This window comes from Bidens hawaiensis, unplaced genomic scaffold, assembly GCF_021521415.1.
Source record: "Bidens hawaiensis isolate Kalapana, Puna unplaced genomic scaffold, B.hawaiensis_p1.1 tig00028997_1, whole genome shotgun sequence".
NCBI classification, from domain to species: domain Eukaryota; kingdom Viridiplantae; phylum Streptophyta; class Magnoliopsida; order Asterales; family Asteraceae; genus Bidens; species Bidens hawaiensis.
Window position 1 is genome coordinate 36,820 of NW_027494767.1, and position 6,864 is coordinate 43,683.

Here is a 6,864-nt window from a genome sequence, read left to right on the forward strand (position 1 = left end):
CAGAAACTGTATAGCAAGATACAACCATTAGAAATAACATAATGGAAATGAGAACACATCACCATGGATTTCATAACTAAGCTACCCCATACATCTAAACATCATGATACCATTTGGGTGATAGTGGACCGTTTAACAAAAAGTGCTCACTTTCTACCTATACGAGAGGCCATCTCGTCAGAAACATTAGCAAATGTGTTCATAAAGGAGGTTGTGGCTAAGCATGAAGTGCCATTGTCGATCGTGTTTGATAGAGATACTCGCTTTACTTTGAGATTTTGGAAGAGGTTCCATGAAGCCATGGGAACAAGACTGAACATCAGTACGGCGTATCATCTTCAAACAGATGGCCATTCTGAAATGACTATCCAAACCCTTGAGGATATGCTATGTGCTTGTGTTTTAGACTTTGGAGTAAGTTGGGACGATCATTTTCATCTTGCAGAATTTTCTTATAACAACAGCTACCATTCCAGCATTGGTATGCCGCCGTTCGAGATGTTGTATGGTAGACGTTGTAGAACTCATGTATGTTGGGGAAAGATTGGTCAGAAAGAGATTGGAAGTCTAGAAGTTTTGCAAGAAACCTCTTCACGGTTTGATCAGATCAAAGAAAGGATGAAAGCTTCTTAAGACCGTCAGAATTCGTATGCTAATAAGCGGCGACGACCAATCAAGTTTAACGTTGGTGACTAAGTGATGCTCAATGTCTCACCATGGAAAGGAATTATTCGTTTCCGAAAGAGAGGGAAGTTAAGTCCAATGTACATTGGACTGTTTAAGATCATTGATCGTGTTGGTGAAGTAGCTTACAAGCTGGATTTGCCTGAAGAGTTAGAAGGGATTCACTCTACTTTTCATGTTTCGAACCTAAGAAAATGATTAGCCGATGACACTTCTCATGTGTCATTGGTAGAAATTTAGGTTGATGAACAATTAAACTACATCGAGTAGCCTTTAGGGATAGTTGACCGTAAGGAAAAGCAACTGATATACATCTATTTATACATCTCGAATCCCCTGTAAAGTTGTGTTTCTTTAATGTTTCAAGTTTGGTTTAGTTCGTGTTTAGTTCATCTTTTATTAATTTAGGTTTTGAGTCAAATTTATTATATGTTTTACGTGTTTTATATCTTTTGGTTTCTTGCATGTTAAACTTAATTATTTCAATCTTTTCATGCAAAGTTTAAGTTCGTTTTGCTCGTTATTGATTACATGATTACTCCACTTAGTGTTTGGATTTGTTTTCATGTAGATGATGATTTGTAAGCCAAGAAAAGAAGTTCTAGAAGTTACTTATCATTGCTTGAGATTCAAGGAAGAGATCCAACATAAACAAGCAACAAATAAACAAGAAAATCCGGACCCCTACCCTATGGCACGCCGCGCCGCGCGACGGGGGTGGACAGGCCCGGTCGCGTGGCGCCTAGGGCTCCCTGGTCAACCGTTTTTGAAAGTTTAAGGCCCAGCTCGTCGCATATATATATTATTATAAACCTAAACGAAAAGAGGAGCTTTGGCAGCCAATTTTGGAGAGAAAAACCAAGAGTTTAAAGGTTCTTTGAAGGTTGATTACATTGGAGATCAAGGAGCTTTCATTCAATCGATCAAGAAAGGAGTCATAAGGGTTTTATCGCTCTAACTTTCGTTCCTTGTTCATTATTTGTCATGTCTTTCCTCTTTGTTTTTAAGACTTGTTTAGGATTGTTTTCAATAATGATGCTAGGCTAGACTTCATGTCTACCTAGGTTTGATGAACATGTTTGATGCTTGATTCTTGCTTTGGACAATTGATTTGATTATGGTTTCGTTATTTTAATAGTAAAAGACTTGATTTTTCTTACATGATGCATGATATTTTTTATCTTGATTGATTATTAACTATTGCTTCACATAGATCTTTTATCTTTTGATTGTGTTCTTCAGATTTAGGGTTTATGTTTAATCATTACTTGGTGTTTTGATTATTATGGTTGAATAGGCCTATTAGATCATATAAGCTAGTTGATAGTTGGTTAGGGTTTTAAATGTACTGCAAAATTCCAATAGCTGTAAGGTGAGGAGTTGTTCATGTGTCTTGGTCAATCGCATTCTAGGATAGATTAGTGATAATATTCTTGCTTATTGTGTGGATCCCTGTTCATGATGTCATGATAAGTTTATCAAGTTATCTAGGGTTTAGTGTTTCGTGAGATTACTTGCTTTAGATACTATTAATTAACCCTATTTGATAACCGTGAGGAAATCAATATTACTGATTGCTTAATAATCTAATAATTATTCTTTGGGATGTCGTTTGATTCGGTCAAGGGTCCTTTAGGGTATTGTTAGTTGAATATACTTAGAAATCAGTTTCCATATCATGTTATTTGTCTATTGCTTGATGATTGTTGATACATGGGATTCTTACCTAGGTAGATTCTTTCTCTGATTGGTTTCGATCTTGCGTTTAATTGCTTGTTTTCTAGTTTGTTTGTTTATTTACTTTCTTAGTTTAATCTTAGTTTAAAAACCCCCTTTAAACATTAATAATAAATAGTCGTGTCGCAAGTCGAGTCATATTAGTTAATTAACGTAATTTATAGAGTCCTGTGGGTTCGATATTCCGGACTTACTTAGCTTTATTACAATTGACCAGTTCACTTGCCGGTATTTTGTGTAGTCGAGTCTTGAGTCTAGTTTTTATTACTTGTTCAGTTTAGTTAATATTTAATTGACTGTTTCTAGCACATCAGCATCTTTGTCATAAAATTATTCCTTTAGTGAAAGTGATACGGAAGCATCGTAAATGATCATACGCTACTTGGGAAGTAGAAGAAGAGATGCACAAGTTTTACCCAGATCTGTTTAAGTAAAAGTTAGGTTTCGGGACGAAACCTTTTTTAAGGAGGGTAGACTTGTAACATCCCAAAAAAATTTCTAGGATTAATATTAAAATATTATTTATGTTGGAAGAATTAATTTAAGTTATATTAATAATAATAATAATAGTAATAGTAATAATAATATAATATTAATGATAAAAGGATGGTGGGTAAAAATAGATAGAATTAAATCATGGACTTAGATGAAGATGGGTCTAAGGTCCATGGGCTTAAGGAGTATAAATACTCCTTAAACCCTAAATCCTTTCCATCTCCATCATTCTACAACCTTAGCTGATGCTAGACTGTTGCTATCTTGTTAAAAACAATTATTATCAGTTCTCAATCACCTAAGCAAGCTAGGGTAAGTAGGGTGTCGAACATAAGGACTATGTGATCAATGTAATCGTGTAACTAGTTTCTAATATTATGAAGTAATAAGTTTTAGGGCTGATCACACAAGCAAATAATTTGGTTTTAGTAATGATTAAACAATTTCACAAATTCAAGCAATTAACAAAAGTGAATCATCCCCGGGGTTCAAGAATGTAAGTTAACAGTTTCTCATGCAACCTAACCGATTAATTATTGATGTGCGAAAATATATACATAAATAGTAAACACAAATCGCAACTCAACACTAAGTCTTAAATTTATAAAACCAAACAATCCTAACTAAGCTTCACACAAACGGCAAGTGTACCGGTCGTGTAGCAACACTGTCTCATGGAAGTCTAGATGTCGAACACAAAGACACGTGAGAAGGGTTCAGATAATTAACCCTAATTTAAGTCCTGCCTAAATAATATATTTATTTATCTTAATTATTTAAAACTACTTAACTTAACTAACTTAACTTAACGAAACTAACTGGAAAACTTAACGGCACTAACGAAGCTCTTAACTAATATGGAGAAACGACTACCTAGGTAAGAATCCTATTGACAGTTCAACGGCTAACGGAATTAACTAATCACACGACACCGGGATTTTAAAATAATCAACTAAGGCTCATTAAAGTTCGCTATATCACCTCTCGGTCTCACCAACTAACCCTCTCAAATCTAAGAAGATTGAATAAATGCACCGTGAAAAAGATTACTAAGGTACCCTAATGACGCATCTCCTCTGGGACTTAACGACACAAAACCCGCTTAAAATTGGTACTAGCAATTCTAGGGATAAAGGGGTAACAAAATCTAACCCGATCTAAGACACTTATTTGCACGCAAAACTAAACCGGACAAGACCAAAACTCGCTCTCGCGCAATTCTAACCTAACCGAATAAAGACACGAGACAAACCGACTCCCTATTACCTCTCGGTCGCAAGGAAAGTGAACCTATTGAATTTTAATAATTAATCGTACTCAAGATTCCTATGGTAGTACTAACCATGACATGATCAAAAAAACACTAAGTCTATGACCTAAACGTAGAAACCTAACCAAACGACACATAATCACTCAATCAAAGTCATACGCGGAATCACAAGCAATAATTATATAAAACAATATTTTAACACACCAAAGATCAAATTAAATAAAGTCTTTCAATAATAATCACGTCGTATAACTAGTCAAAACCAAATAAATCGTTAAACAACGTCAATACTCATCTTAACCTAGGTAGTTCAATGGGTTTAGCTACTCATACTCAACAAAGGACAACCAAAAGTTAAAGTATTCAACATGTTCATGATCATGGAACAAGAAAAACAAATTCAAATACTTAAACAAGCCAAATACGATTATAAACCTCAATCCCTGTTGCTTTTAAAAACTCCAAATGGTCTTGTAATTCTCTCACGTGCCCAGTAGCTACCAGCCTCCAAAGAATATATTAATTCCCTCTCTCCAAAACAAGACTGAATGATGATCCATTACTCGTCGTCACCCATGTCTTTTATATTCTCTTGGGTAGGGTTTTATTTTCTCTTTTTTTTCTCCATGCTGTCCACCAATCAGGCGTTCACTTCTAGCCCACCAAGAATGTTGAAATTCTCATAAAAAGCCCAATTATGAAGCTCCACCGACATGCATGTTGGTTTCCTTGAAAAATCATAAAATTATTAATAACTAAAAGAAAACTTATAACAATATATTAGATTAAAATATATAACAATAATATATATATGTAATACCCTAATGAAAGTTATGTGAAGTAAACCTCACGTTTTTTTTTTCTTTTTATATTATTATTTTCTTTTTGTTTTACTTTGCCCAAATAAACCGAGAGACTTTTAAACCAATAAAAATTGATTATTATTGAGTTGATTTACTCTTTTAGTTCGTTGTTTATAGGACTACCTTAAAGATTCATATATGAGCCATTTGAGAATAATATTTAACAAAGAATTAGCCCAAAAGTCATTAAAAATGTAGGAAATCATAATATTATTTATATATAATTTTGACCACATCAATTATCAAACACTGACTAAGGATTGATTAACGAGTTAAATCTTTGGCACCAAAAATCGCTAACACACGGCACTGGTTATCAAACGGTCCCTGCCAGTGTGACTCAACTAAGGGCAATTGTATGCTTTGTTGTATTCACTCTAGTCGCAATTACTATAGCAACTAGCAGATTAATCATTCTGATCAACGTAAACCTAAACCGATTGAATGCACAACAATACTAAATATCAATACTCATAGATAAATCAATGAGAATTACAAACTGTATGTTCTTGTTTACATTAAAAACTGAATAAATTACAAACTTTACATCCCGGGAATGAATCGAAGAGATTAGCTGAGCCTCGATATCATAGATTCTTCAATAGTGATGATATGGAACATGTACGTGGCCTCGGTATGATCCGGCATGGTAGAATCGCCTCTTTTCTACTCTGGAAATCGCCTACAGTAAGATAATGGAAGATAGGGTCGAGCTAGGAGAAAATAACTAATTTTCCCGTCCGCGTCACCCATCACGATACGCGATGGGGTCTTTAGTAGTCCATCGCGTATCGCGATGGACCATAAAGTCAACATTCATTTAACACCCATCGCGATACGCGATGGGTCTTCATGTTTGCCCATCGCGTTTGGCAATGGGCCTTGTTACCAACAGAATTCTATATTATTCTTTCTCGTTTTGCGTGATGGACGTCCCGGGTCTTCATCCCGTGCCTAAACAGGTCCAAATTAGTTTCTTTAACATCCATGACCTGGAATCCAATAAACGCGTATGAAGTATCGTAGTTCCCACAATAAATAGTTAAAACTAATAAATAAACGAACTTAAATATATACAAATTAACCACCCATCACATCCCACACTTATCTTTTGCTTGACCTAAACCAAACTCTAAAGTAAACATTAACCTCCATCATAGGTATGCGAATTATCACCATTAATACTAGTAAGGTTTAATGTCATACCCAGTTTCCCAGACTGACACTTTCTAGATTGACACCCACAAATATGGTTAAATGATATTATAAAAACAATAGAGCCGCCCAGACGAGTGTACTTTGTTTCTGGTAAAGGCATACATGTTCATACCCCTCACACTATCAACACTCCTCTCGGTTTAATATCTGGACTAGGAAAAGATGTGCCAGCATATGTCTCTGCCCTCAAATACCAAGTATGAGTCACAACTTAATAATCTTGTAGGCCAGTCTTATTTCCACCCATTACCCACCGGTTGCATAAAGAGTTGGACTAGGGTTTTGCTGAGGTTTAGGTTGGGTGCGGATTAGGCATATATAGTGACAAAGGTGGATGAAACCCAGTTTAACAAATACATACACAAATAATCATAAACAAACAAACTACTAATTACATAACTGAATAACAACATACTTCTTTTTGGCTTTTTGCTGAATTTTTCAATTTTTTTTACTAATAGACAATACACTGAAGCAATAAATATACAACTTTGACAAACACATATTTACAACTCAACCGAGACATACGTGCATTGTGTACTATGCTCTACAACCGACTATATACAACTCGATAACGAACTGGATTTCATCACACAG